We start from the raw sequence: 14,801 nt of genomic DNA on the forward strand, positions 1-14,801 counted from the left end.
CCAGCTAAACCTAAATGACCCTGGATTTTTATGTTTCTGAACCAACATATTCTACTATTGATTGAGTTTTTGTGACTTGTAACCAAAAGATATTCTTGTAAATACAACCAATGATAGAGCTTTTAAGTAAATATTTACATAATTGTTTTTACTAATTTATAATTAAAATGTGTCAATATGATTTTCAGAGTACTCAAGTACTACCACAAGCAAAATATTAGCAGTTAGAGCATTTGAATTTTACTTGGAATGATCAAATAACAATTCGTGTCAAAACATTAAAAGTGCGTAACTTAAATAGAATCTGACATTGTTGACTTATTATCTAGGAACTGCAGGATTATATAATTGATTGAATTATTGAATACATGGGATTTGCCTTATCCTTCTGTTACTGTTGGTGCTTAATTTTATTTGTGAGTCCCTTTCTCCAAGTTAAATTTCTTTCTTGCTCTTTATACTCTCTTTGTGTTATTTTATCTGTGTTTATGATTTTGCCCCAACTCGTATGCTGACGATTTCCAAAATTTACCCTGATTTTGAGATTTTTGTATTCAACTGCCACTGGATATCTTTTATTATAATAAAAGCATAATATTATCCCATTATTTCTTAGTCTCATGTGAAATCATAACTATCATCATGAGTAAATACCAAGAGAGAGGAAATACAAGGAAGTAACAGCTTCCAAACCTTTTAGTATATAAAATGAGGTACACTAGGGGTTAGGAACCCCTACTATGTGCTTTTCTAATAACCTAAATAGCAACTCAGAGGAGATGGGGCATATAAATTAACTCTTCTCCCCTTGGTCCCTTACTGATCTAGTTATGCCAGGTAATTAAATTCAGCATTAATAGAATAGGCCTTGGGTGGTATGCTTAACTCATTTCCCATCTCCTAGTCTTGTAGAGTCCATTTAAATTAGTAGCCCTACATTTAAATTTTGGGAGTCATGATTGATTTGTCCATTTCCTTAAGTCCTGCTAGCTAATCAAAAAATTTCTCACCTGGATATTTCTCCAGTCATTTCTTTTGTTCATTCCTAGTTCTGTTATGCTGCTCATATTTTGCCTGAAAACTGCAGCAACACACCATTTATCAAATAACACTTAATCACTGATGCCTTCACTGAATGTTCTCTGGGGTGAATTAGAAACCCCTGTTCTGTGGTTTTCTAGTAACATGTAGTAATTGATATCATTGCATCAAGTACATATTAATGTAATTTTATTTTAGTTTTATGTCTATTTTTCTAGAATAGGAGCAATTTGATATATTATCTTTTTTCAACATGGAAGAGGTGGAGGGATATTGAGTCCTTTCAAAATATGACAGAGAATATTAATCCTGTTTCATTTCTTTTTTTTATTTAAAAATATCATTGCTAATTACCTAAAAAAGGGAAATTTAGGAAACTTATCTAAGTTATCAGTTGATTTTTTGTGCATTTGGCATTGTTTGTAGGGTTAATAATTTGCTTCACGACCTTCAGCCTTTTATAAATGATGGCAACATCCTGTTATTCCTCTATTCTGTGCTTTTGTAACATGTTCAAAGTAATGTTTACTCCTCTGAATGATGAGATCTGTAATAAACCTAACAGCAATTCTTTTAGAGCCTTATCTATCTTCGAATTTCAGAATTTGGGTGCAAGGTGAGACATTTCCTTTGACTGGAACATTTTTCTGCAAGAATCTTCTTGTCACAATTTTGCTCTGCTCCAATACAGCATCTTCAGAAAGACATTCTCAGACTGTAATTGCAAAATAGTTGCCACTTTCTGTAAATCACTCTGTGCCCTGCCCTTCCACCTTCTGTAAATGCCTGCCATTTTACCTCCTGTAAATCATTGTGTCTTCTTATGCTGTTTTATTTTCCTCAACATACTAACAATTAACTGATATCACTTAATTTTATATTTGTTTATTTTTTATTGCCTTTATCACTCCTAAAATATAAACTCTTGAAGTCATAGACTTCGTCTTATACACTCTTTTATTGCCAGAGTGTAGAATACAACTTGGAATATAGTAGGCCTACCATATATATTTTTAAAATAAAGAACTGGTACATAAAATCATATTACTTTCCTGTCCCCTTCTATGTTGTTCATGAATATGTATTGTTTAGCCATTAAAGTTATTCACCTTCCCCCACAATTTTAACTGTATTATTGGCTTCATTCTTTTCCCATTTAGTAAAAATATAATACAAATATAATCATTTTGCCTTTTCCCTTTCCATTTTGCTTTCCTTGCTATTATTTGAAACTTTAAGCACCTTTGGTGGTTTACTTCTTCCGTAGTTCATTAACTAAGTATTCTTCCTTTACTAATTTATCTTATTTTTGATATATGTAATTTTGATATGTCATATTAAATTATTTATTTTCTTGTTTTATTTCTTAGGATTTCAGATGATGTGAAATAATATTACTTTTTTAGGTCTAAGAATATCATGATACACAATATTCTAATATAATATTACATTTGCATTAAGAGAACTGTGCACTCCTAGGCTCACCTCTTAAGATTAGCCTTAAGGGAAAAAAGTTAAAAAGAATACTAACTTCCTATCTGAAATTATACTTTCTAAGAATGACAACTAAAAATAGTGGCTGTGAATGACACCAATAATTTATTCATCTCTATACAAATGGAAACTGTGCAGTGACAAGAATTGAGCAGGCTACTTTCAAGTTCTTAGATAGCCACAATAAAGACAATGAACTGGAAAACGGTAGTTACAAACATAACACAGTTTATACGGCATGGACATTTTATATCAACCCTGGAGGTTAGCTATGCCCCGGGACACTCAGAATAAATAATTCATTTTCCATGCAACACGATTCTGACCAATGACCTATGAGTAGAAGTGCCTTGTGGAATATCCAGGAAGTGTCTTAAAGGAGAAATATGTTACTAACATGTTTTTTCTTACTTCAGGCATTTACTTGAATAGCTGCCTTGGAAAATGTTGTAGAAACTGTATATTGTGATCAACAGATCAGCAAAAGAGAAAGAGCTGGCATCCCTGATAATATGGGGCTTCAGACCAGTGTTAGACTGCCTTACAATTAATTTGGAATGTTATAAACTTTTCTGTTGTTTAAGCCACACTTATTTTGGATTTTCTGTTAATTACAGATTAATTTATCTTCCAAAGCAGAAGTCGTTGGCAGAGTTGAAGTTGTGTTTCAAGTTAGTTATACTGATGAACAATGTGTCATTGAAGGAATAAAATAAATGGGAAATAATGAGTATCATAAGAATCTCTTGTCTCAAAAATTGGGCTAAGACATTTTGTTAAGGTATACATTATGAGCTTTCTCATTCCATGTACTCAAACCTTTTCCCGATTGCACAGTTAGAGAAGGCTTTGCCTTAGACAACTTAGCATTGCACAGAGATGAAAATGGAAGGGGAGGAAGAATGTAAAAGAAAGTCAAAGTAATTGTAATTTCCCCTTCTTGTTTAGAAATTTACATCATTCTTCATCTGAGTGAATTTTAAATATTTCTTAAACAATATTACTTTGAACAAAGGAGATGATCTAAGTTTTGTGGAGCCCGAAGCCTAAAAAATGTTTTTATCCTCTTTAAGATAAAACAAAGATAAAATTATAAATGCAACATTGGGTGTTAAAGGATTTTTTGAAAATAAAAAAAATGCCACAAACATACAAATATTTAACAACTATAAAGCCTATAAAGGTCACCTTTATCATCGTAGTAGAAGAGAATGATCATAATCGATTACAGTTGATTATAAACTGTCTTTAATTTTAAAATTTAAATATTTATTTCAACTTATATTTTTATTGAATCAGGAGATACTTATAGTGGTCCTTATTTTGAGATGTATTCTGAGTTATATAGTCTCTTTACGAATGCATTTTTTATCAAACTGCCATTTAAAAAAAATTTAAAATATGTTCTTATTTCATTACTGTTTATTAAATAGATTGTCAGAAATCCAAGAGCCTATTTATTTCTTCTTTCAGAAATTTATATCTCCTTAATTAATTACTTCACATGGTATCATATGAAAAACAAACAAATTTTACAAATACTCTATGTTATCTTTCATCTTTATCACTTTTGTGTCACATTCCATTAATATTTATCTAAATTTTTGTTATTTAATAAATAAATTTTATTTTATTTTATTTTATTATTTTTTTAAATAAGAGCTTTATTTCTGGTGATGCTCATAAGATAATGTGGCTTTAGATATCTCCCTTAATCCAATCATTTGCATCCCTACTGAAAGAAATTTCAGGTCTTCTCTGCACAGGCAAAGCATGCCTAAAAAACTCACCACACAATAAATAAATTTTAAAATAACAAGAGAAAGCAACCTACAATAATAACGTGACCAAAAAATTTAAGTTTTTTTTTTTTTTTTTAATGACTAAGTTCATAAAGTTAAGCTAGAGTCATTAAGGCCTTCACAGAATCATCTATTTTGGTAAGATAATCTAAAAACACAATAATATGTGAAGTAGGAAACCTATAATATAGTTATAAACTCATTCTCACTTTTTAGAATCTAAGTTCAAAAGATTATCCATATATTAAAGTTTAGAATAATTTATTTTATTTTATATTTATATTGGTTAAAAGAAATAGTAGTCATTTTATTAAACTACTTAAATATTAAATATTTTCTTAATTTTACAAATAAGTAACTGTGACAAAAATATAGTAACAGTCAGGTCAAAAACAGCACTGCAGCATTGAGACGAATATTTAACCAGTGAGTAAATTTTAAGTATAAATTCCATAAGAACATAACAAAAACATTGTTCATTTACCATTAAAAAAAGCATTTCCCTCACCAAATCTTAAATTTTGGTCTCACTTCAAAATCTAATAATGAAGTGCATTATAAAAACACTAGGTCCTCCATAGTTCTCTTTATAAACACCTAGATAAACATTAAAAGATTGATTCTAATCTGAACAGGGAAGTGTTACTGTGAAATGAAACTGAACATGTTGATAATTTCATTAAATTCTAATAATATAATTAACTTAAATTCAGAAAATTCAAAAGGCTGGTTATCCCAGGAGAATTTCTTCTTCTTTTTTTTTTAAATCCGACCTTTCACCTCTGTTTTACCATTTTGAATCCAAACCAGATTAAAAGTGACCGAAAATTGTTAGCACATGATGTTGCTTGATGGTTTATAGGAAATTGGTTGGTGGTCTCAATTCCACGGACAGGTATTCACATCATAAAGAAGACCATTAGGGTTTGTAGCAATTTATCTCCTTACATTTAGGCTTAAATGAAACAAAAACATTATTTCAAAACAACAACAACAAATTTTCTCAAGGACAAAAATTGTTCAGATGCTGAAAAAAAAATATTTCAAAATAAAACTCTTGAAATATATGTAAATGTAAATAAATGTAAATGATGTCTAAATCACTATAGAAACTCTAAGATTAATAGTGTAATTTCTTTGATAAATAATCTATGCATTTCAAAGAAAGTAAAATATTTTGAATTTTTGTGATAATTCTGTTGTGTGTGTGTACATGTATATAGATTCCCCAAGAAATGTATTAAAATTTTCTCAAGTTAACCACCAAAGAATTAAACATAATATCATCTCATACATCCTGAAATCCAAGTACAAGTTCTACACAAATTAAGTTTGAAAGAGTTATTTTATAGTATAGATCCACCTGATAAAGAAGTTTTACATTTAGTAAACTTTGTTTCTATAAATGAATGTAGTCCTGAAATTCAAGTATAAAATATACTTGAATGAGAATTTAATTTAAGCCAATTCAATTAAACTAAAACAAGAGAATTGGAAAATCTCAGATTGGAAACATCCTTTGCTGCTTCCTCATGCAACCTCGCTTCTTTTCCATCTGATACATGCATTTCTTTCTTTAACTCATAGTCATATTTTCTCTACTAAAATACATTTAAGGATGGAGAAATTGTGTTTCATGAAACATTAAATTTCATTTTGAAGTTGCTTCAATGAAGATTCTTCAGTGTATTACATTGAAAATATATGCTCCTATCATATCTATCAGGAAGTCCTAGTTTTGCCTTCTGTGGTGACATATAAAACCTATATACCTCTTTTCCCTAAAGTAATGTTTTTCATACCTGCATTTCAAACATAGCTACTTCCTATGACTACATAGTTGACAATGGAGAGCATCAATATAAACCCTGGCTTGTCACCTTCCCCAAATCTGTGTTCTTATGACCATCACATGCTGACTTCACAATGCCGTGAGAAAGAGGACAATGGTTTTATGAAAAAGAAAGAAATAGTTAAGCACATGTTGCAGAAATACCAGTTTGAAAATACTGTCACAGATTTTTAAGGGGGCAGGCCTTGGGCAAAGAGTTTGTTACAAAACCTCAGCAGTTTGGCTGAGGGGTGGATATAAGTAATGCACAAATTACATGACTAGTTGGGTTTTGCAGGATCACGGAGGGATAGGAAATTAAACTCACTCAAAGATATATGGTTTATCATGCTGGGATGATGTAGCACAATCAGCCACAGGAGGGAGGACATGTGGCCCATTTTCATGGAGACAGCTCTTCTTTTCAGACTTCTAATACTCAGGGGAGAGGTAGAGCCTATTTTCAAGATGAAACAGAAAGTGGGGAGGTGTCAAGAGAGTTGAATTGCAATTTAATACATTCGAAACCTTTAGCAGTTGGAATAGATTCTAGGGTGAAATTCCACCTGAAATTTAATATACTGTGATGAAAACATGGATTTAGCAAAAATAAATAAAAACTCAATACACTACCCATAGAACAACAATGAGTTCAGCAATTTTAGGTTAATTTGCAAAATGGTTTTACTGTAAAACATTTGAGTTGTGGCCATGAATTTCTAATGTGCTAATTAGAATGAGAACTTTTAAAATGCCATGGAGTCTTATTGAGGTTTTCTAAGAAATTCAGTGGGTTTTCAGAGATCATATTTGGAATCTTAGAAATAATGATAAGAACTTATAAACACAAATAAGGGAACAACAGACACTGGGATCTACTTGAGTGGGGAGGATGGGAGGAGGGAAAAGAGCAGAAAAGATAACTATTGGGTACTGAGCTTAATACCTGGGTGATGTAATAATATGTGCAACAGCCCCCATGACATATGTTTATGTATGTAACAAACCTTCATATGTAAACTTTCACATGTACCCCCAAACCTAAAATAAAAATTTTAAAACATATATGAAAAAAAGAAATAATGTGACAAACTTAAAAATTCAGGCACAGGAAGGTTGGGATTTTTCCACAAATACATAACTAGTAAGTAGAAAAGCTAGAAATCAAATCCAGAAAGGTGAGGTGGATGAGATCTGAAACATTTTATACCCATGGTTTTATGCCGGTCAGTCACAGATGCTCAAGGTTTTCACATAAAGCCTCATGGCCTCATGTCTGTCAGAAGGTTCTCACCCTGCTTTCCTTTGTAATAAATACCCTTAAAAAAGATCAAAGCATTTTTGGTACCAAACAACGTAATGTAATTGATGGTTTTCCTTATTGAACAAAAAGCCTATATCCACAAGGTCAAAGTTCTGCTCTTTAAGAAAGGCTAACAGTTGGGACATATGTATCTGTACTGAGTGGGTCAGTTTATGGGCAAGTTACACACAACAGTAAACACAATTCTATTGAAAAACATTTTTTTTTTTTCAGTAAGATGTAGGATTCATCCTACTGAAATCACTTGCATAAAACATCAACATATCGGGCAATTTACAAGTTATTTAAATTAATACAGGAGCCAGCAGCCATCTCTCATGAATGAAGTAAGTTTGGTAGGGATAAGAGGGAGAGGTGGGGAATCTGGCAAACTAACCATACCATATCAGAATGAATTTCGGTCGTGTGGAAATGGAAATATTATGTTGCCAGACCGTTCGTGTTTTTATTTTTCAACATCAGTTGGAGATTCAGAATTTAGTTTTGTTTTTGTTTTGCATGAAGGGAGGTGGGTGGAAATATACTGCCTTTAAATTTTGTTGACAAATAAACCTTAAAAACATTTTATCAGCCCAACAGACTACTTTAAACTTCATTTAATCTGGGGTCTTTCAACTTTCAATCTCCATTACAGTAGTATCAGATATTTTTATCAACTGTTTTTGAGATGGAAAATAATGACAGTGAGAGAAAACTTACAATTTTTTTCTAAATAACTTAAATTTCATAGAAGATTGTTGAAAATCAATAAGAATCTACAATAAAGAGTTTCAGTGCAAAGCAAACTTAATCAGCAATGCTGTATATATACACCAAATATGTTTTAAACTAATGAAATTGAGAAATAGTGTTTGTAAATGCTTTATTTCTTCCCCTTTGATTAAAATACAGGAGCCCACCAATAGTAGCTCCTGTTCATAGCACAGTTACCTGGGGAACACATCTTTCAAGATCAAATGCAGGGCCACTTCACATACATCTGGGGACAGAGATCAGAAATCTATGCTTCCACACTTGTGATTAACTGCTATGTCTTGGATATTTCTTAGTGGGTTAAGACACAGAGTCAGAAAAATAAAACTAAATTATCTATCAGGAACAGAAGTCAGATTTCCAGTCTATGCTTGGAAACACAATGATCTGTGTTATGCGGTAAAACAGATGCAGTAAAATGAAAGTGAGACAAAACCATGGTAGCTTGTGTCAGACTGTACAATGCAGATGAGACACAGCGGAGGTCAGAGGGAGGAGGAGGAGAAGAAATATTGGGCTCAGTCTCCGAGACTGAAAGAATTTATAGGCAGATCATCAAAAGACGAAGAGTATCTGGAAGGCTTGAATACCTGGCAAGATACAGTGGTGAATCCCCCACCAAGTCTGGTTCACATTAAGATGTGTTTCAGCTCGCATACTTCCATCCCTGGCCTAACAGGACAAGCTGTGTCTATGATAGAGGTTAACACATGGCAATATTTTTATGCCTTCTCTTAATACTAAGTTCTGAGAAACAGACAACAACTACGAATCTACAAATAGAAATCTAGTTCAGAGGCCAGGGACTGCTTTCTGTCTCTTCACTCTTACTTTTCAGTCCACTATATCATCAGTAAATTTGGTCTTTAAAAACCTTTTAAAAAACAATATATCTCCTTTGTAGTAATCATGTTGAAAAAAGATATGGTGAGAGTCCAATCTTGAACTGTTTTGTGTGTCTCGTTTATTACTATTTTGAGTAAAAATCTTACTTAAAGAACAATCTGGCAAAAATTCTAAATATGATGGCAAAGATAGTCTCATCATTTTTGAAGACATTTAGTGAGCATGTATTATGTGTCATAGGATTCTGAGATGAAGAAGCTACACGTGGTCCCAGGCTTCCTCGATTTCGAGATAATGAGAGACAGACTTGAGGAGAAGTGATCATAACAGTGTGAAAAGCACTATTAATGTACATATGAAACAAGTGCTATGGGGGTTCTGAAGAGCAAGCTAATAATTACCCAGCAATTATAGAAAAAAATTTATACTTCAGGATTATATAAAATAACATTCCTTCAAAATTATATTACAAATTTCTCTTTACTCTGCCCATCGTTCGTTATTTGCCTGATTCATTATTTGATATTAACTATACTGAATTTTGCTAAAAAGGCCATAACAAAATATCACAAACTGGGTGGCTGAAACAACTGAAATGGAATTGTCTCACAGTTCTTGAGACCAAAAGTCTGAGATCAAGGTTTTGACAGGGCTGTATTCCCTGTAAGGATATGGGAAGATCAATTCCAACCCTTTTTCGTAGCTCCTGGTTGTTCATTGGCTTGTGACATTTTAATGCCAATATTCACATAGAATTCTCCCTGTGTGTGTATTTCTCGGTCCAAATATTTCCTTTTTATAAGGATACCCGTCATATAGTTTTGGAGTCTACTCCACTGTAGTATAACCTAAATTTAACTAGTTACATCTGCAATGACCCTATTTCCAAATAAGACCACATTTCAAGGTATTTTTGGGGTTAGGACTTCAATATGTGAATCTGGGAGAGAGACAATCCATCCATAACATTTTTTTGAAGCCTGGTTATCTTGTGAAAGGCCTGAGTTCCCTCCAAGGATAGGATACTCTGAATCTGAATTTAAATGCAAATGTTAACAAATGGATACAGAGCCAGGTGTGCTTTCTGTAAACTTTGGACATTTGGGAAAAATTGACAATGAGGTCTGCAAGTTATCTGACAATCTGAATAATCCATATAAGAGAAATAGATGATTATAAAATAGTCTAAGATCTAAGTTCCGTACAAATGTCCCTAGTAACGGCAAAGTATATACTGGCTTTATGATTTTTTACAAAGTCACTTTAAGATTTTGCTGAAATATTTGTATGTTTTTCAGTTAATCCAGGAATTTGGCAATTCTTTCATGGTTTCTTACAAAAGAGAATCTGTGGTAATATAAAACTATTTGATTAGATTTATTCAATCTGGAAGGAGTAAAAATAGGTTCACCACTGCTTAGTTTGGTTTGTCTGACACTAGGCATTACATTGAAATGGTTAGAAAAGTGAGAGAGACACATTGTTTTATTTATACAAAGAAGGATAAACTATGGTTACTATACATAAGTGTTGGTGGAGTACCAAAGAGTGATTGACATATGTTAATAAGAAACCTATGTTTCATTGCGATTGATTTATCATATTAAAATACAAGACATAAGCTTTGCATTACAGTAAAGGCATGTTATATAGAGCATGGGACAGCAGTGGCAGGTCTGGTAGATGGAGAAACTTGTTGTTCTGGCTATTTGGGCATGAGTGGCACATTTCAAAAGGTGACATAAAAATAACAAGATTTTACATTGTTAGTTTAAGTCATGAAACTTGTATCACTATGGGATGAATACGTTTTTTAAATGCACACCATTTAGGAAATTAGAGAGTTGTTATAGCTTCTGTGACTTTTGACACATTGGTCTGAAGGTGAAAGATGATAAATTTAAAAAATTAGCAGTAGTGATGACACAATCACATTTGACATTTTCGTAGAAATCTTTACATAAAGAGACATATGTGGATACTCAAATTTTGATAAGTTTAAGAAAAACAACAACGAAGAGATTAGTTAGAAAGGTCCAAAAGCAAAAAGGTAGGAAACTTAAATACATAAAAATAGCATATACCCTGACTAAGGATACATTATCAGAGACTTGTGAACACCGACAAAAGTAAATATGAGGCTAAATGTTTGAGTTTGGAAAAGATGGAGGAGATGTGACCGGAGACCACAATACTGATCTTTAGGGATAATGTTAAAAAAAAAAAAAAAATCAAAAGTCATTCCCAAGTGCATAATAAAAGAATTCCCTTCAGGCAGGTGACAAGTATATCAGAAATGCAAAATCCACTGAAGATTATATTGACCTATTAGACCATGTTGGGAATGAAACATTCCAAAGAGATAGTAAAAAGTACAAAGAGACTGAATGGATGCTTTGTGCCTAGCTTGCTTTCCAGGATGATGAAGAAGTATCTACTCTGGAATTACTTTGTACAAAGAAAGAAGGTGGAGAACTGTCAGAGAAATCAAAACAAAGACCTGATTGAAAAAATATGAGAAATTAAGTGGCCATAAATCACCATGTTCAAATGGTCTTCATCTAAAACTGAAAGAGTTAAAAAACAATGTAGCTAAGCTACCACCAAAAAATGTATCAACACCTTCCATCAAAGAGGAGGGTGATGAATGCCCATCCATCTTTAAGAATAGTTCAGTGTTACTTGTAAGGTTAGATTTTAATAAAAAAACATGGTGTTGTCTAGAATTTTTCAAGTCTTTAAAAAATAGTGTATTTTTCCCCTTGTGGAAACTGTGTACTTTCACAATTAGTTGTTTCTGGAAAAGTTTCTCCACACATAGCCTTTGTTTCTTGTTTTGTTTGTTTTGTTGTTGTTGTTTTTGTTTTAATTTCTAAGTGTTTCTACATGAATTTACTACCCTGAACATTACTGAACACTGCTTATTAGACACACACTGATGGGTAACCAAGGAGAGGATTGTAACCCAGCCTACAACAACTCATAGCAGCATTTGTTGGTTGTCAACTTGGTCTGATTGATAAGCAAAAGCTTTATTGTTACAACATGTGGTGGCACTTTAGATGCTAAGAACCATGCTGAGAAGAGCATGACAAAACTGCCTGGTAAACTGGGTTTTCCAAAGCAATGAATGCAACTATTTTGCCTGAGAATTTTCGCATATCTTGAGAGGGTGGTTGTTTTCAAGTTAGGGCAATTCTATGGTACCCAAACTAACACAAATTAATAAATGGCTTATTAGCTTGTTAGAGTTTCAGGTGATAAATTCAGTGCTGCCCATTAAACACCAGGCATTGATTGCACAAGCTCTCTGTTGAACTCTTAGCAGGTGAGCACAAGCCAGGCCTTCCCATCTTGCATTGCCAGTGAACCTCAAATGTGACCTCTCCAAAGGAAGGAGGAGAATTCATTTGCCATGTTTACTTTATATTGAAAATCTTTTTAGATGGAGACTCCTAACTGAGCCGAATGTTCTTAGTTAAGAGTGTGAGGTGTGCTGCATGACTGGTGTTTTTTACAGTCTCATGAACAATTATTTCTTTTGTGTCTTTCAGCCATCACCATTCCTAAAGAATAAGTTAATGTGAAATACCTGTGAAGTCAAATGTGTTTCATGATCCATTTTCATAAAGGGTGTGATATTTAAAAACCAGCTCACTATTTTTTTTTTTTTTTTGCTAAAAGATAAGAAGGGAGCTTATTCAAGGAACATTTCTCTTCTGCCTCATTCTCAGGATTACCTGTGTGTTCTATGATGGCAACAAATACACTGCTGCCTTCTCATTGCAACTATTTCATCCAAGCCATTCACATTTTGTGTTTTTTGTTTGTTTGTTTTACTGTTTTACTTAATGGGGCAATTGTCCCAGAGCAATTATGGACATCCTTTTTATCCCTTTATCTGGATTATGTCTCACTTTCCAAATTATGGCAGAAAAAAAAAAAAAAAAAAAAAAAAAAAACAAGAGCAAATAATTGTGAATGAAGTGGTGCATAATAATGCTTCAGCAGATAATCAGGACATTTGAAGTAGGCACTTCTCTCAATGTTTTTCAATTATTCAATACTTTGAATATCTAACAAAACTATATACTCATTCCTCAGAGCAATGTATGATTACATGTAAATATTTTACTATGCAATTTCAGTGGCTTATAAACCTGCAAATAACCATCTCCAGACTAGAAACTTTTGCCTGGCTGATACATTGAGTACAATAAACTACTACTACTTTCAAATAATATTATATCTACTATCAAATAATAGACACCTTGGCTGAGCATGGTGGCTCATGTCTATAATCCCAGTGTTTTGGGAAGCTGTGGAAAGAGGATCACTGGGGCCAGGAGTTTGAGCCCAGTCTAGGCAACATAGCAAGATCCCATCTCTATAAATAAAAATAAATAAATAAATAAATAAAATAATAGATACCATGAAACCCTCAATCTGTTCAAGGATATTTAGCCTGCAAATATCTTAAGCAGTTTGCCTACTTTTCCATCAAATAGAGGCAGAAGATTCTTTTCATTTATGAGACGTAGTGAAACTGTTACTAGATTTACAATTAGAACTAGATCTAAATACAATTCAAACTGTAATTAAGTTGCTATAACATGTCGTTCTAATAGAAAAACTATTCTCTAATAGTTTCTTTATTGATAAATTAAACAGATTGAATTAGGATTTCTCTAAGTCCAATCCAGGCTATAAATTATATGACCACCTATATTGTACAGGAAAAATTTCCTACTCTCATTGCTGACTGAATAATAGGAGAAGTCACACATCAGTTGAAAACATACCGGAATGGTAGAGTCATATGAATTGGATGACTGTCTATTTAAAAGTAATTTAACAAGTTGTTATTTAATTTATATTTTCAGAAGTTTATGTTTCTATATGCTGTTGATATTTCATCTTTTTCTATCTTAATTTCACGAACATGATTCCTAGAACGCACATATCTAAAATGTATTATTTTCAGATGGCTTTGTTTTTTGAAATGTATTGCAGTTTGCATGCTTACTGAAAAAGACAGAAAATACATTTCGAAAACTCAATGAATTTATTAATTTTGTCTTCATGATTTCAGAAAAAAATAAATTGTTTTGTTTTTCTTAATTTGTATCTAGTTAGGGAAGGCAGAATATGCAAAACAGGAAGAGTCAGACACTAGATTTCAATGGCCTGGTTCAAATCCTGACTGATCTCTTTCTTTGACCTTGAGCCTTCACCCCTGTGAATTGGAGCAGCTAATAATAAGGCCTACTTCATGGGATGCTGAGAGACTTAGATGAGATACATATACCTAGGTAAAGTGTTAGACCACCAGAGGTGATCTAAAAATGATAACTGTTATTCTAATTAGTGTTGTCATTCATTTACAAAGTATTTTTTAAATGAGTGTTGTAAGAATAAAACTATATTCATTATGACCGCTTGGCTCTGAGTAATTGAAAACTCTGATATGCATATTTGTGTCTCTCTCCAATTAAAAAAAAAAAAAAAAAAGGCCCAGGATAGCTAATCCATGGGTGGAGATGGGATGCTGGTCCATGGGGTCAGCAGGGACTTGGGCTCCTCTATGTTTTTCTCTGTCGTCTTCAACTTGCAATTATTACAGCATTGTCCAAAAAGACTGTTCCACCTCCAGCCAGCACATCTGTATTCTCACCACCTGTAAGGAGGAAGGGATGGAGAAGGATATGTT

General features: G+C 32.8%; 1 long non-coding RNA gene across 1 annotated transcript in view; it reads right to left on the reverse strand.

The window, feature by feature from the left end:
• LOC119626182 (uncharacterized) overlaps nt 1-14,801 on the reverse strand; it is a 52,225-nt gene that overhangs the window by 5,838 nt on the left and 31,586 nt on the right. Inside the window, exon 3 of the long non-coding RNA XR_005242341.2 lies at nt 6,497-6,625. This is a non-coding gene — a long non-coding RNA (uncharacterized lncRNA). The remainder of the gene's footprint in view (nt 1-6,496; nt 6,626-14,801) is intronic.

This window comes from Chlorocebus sabaeus, chromosome 21, assembly GCF_047675955.1.
Source record: "Chlorocebus sabaeus isolate Y175 chromosome 21, mChlSab1.0.hap1, whole genome shotgun sequence".
Classification (NCBI taxonomy): Eukaryota; Metazoa; Chordata; class Mammalia; order Primates; family Cercopithecidae; genus Chlorocebus; species Chlorocebus sabaeus.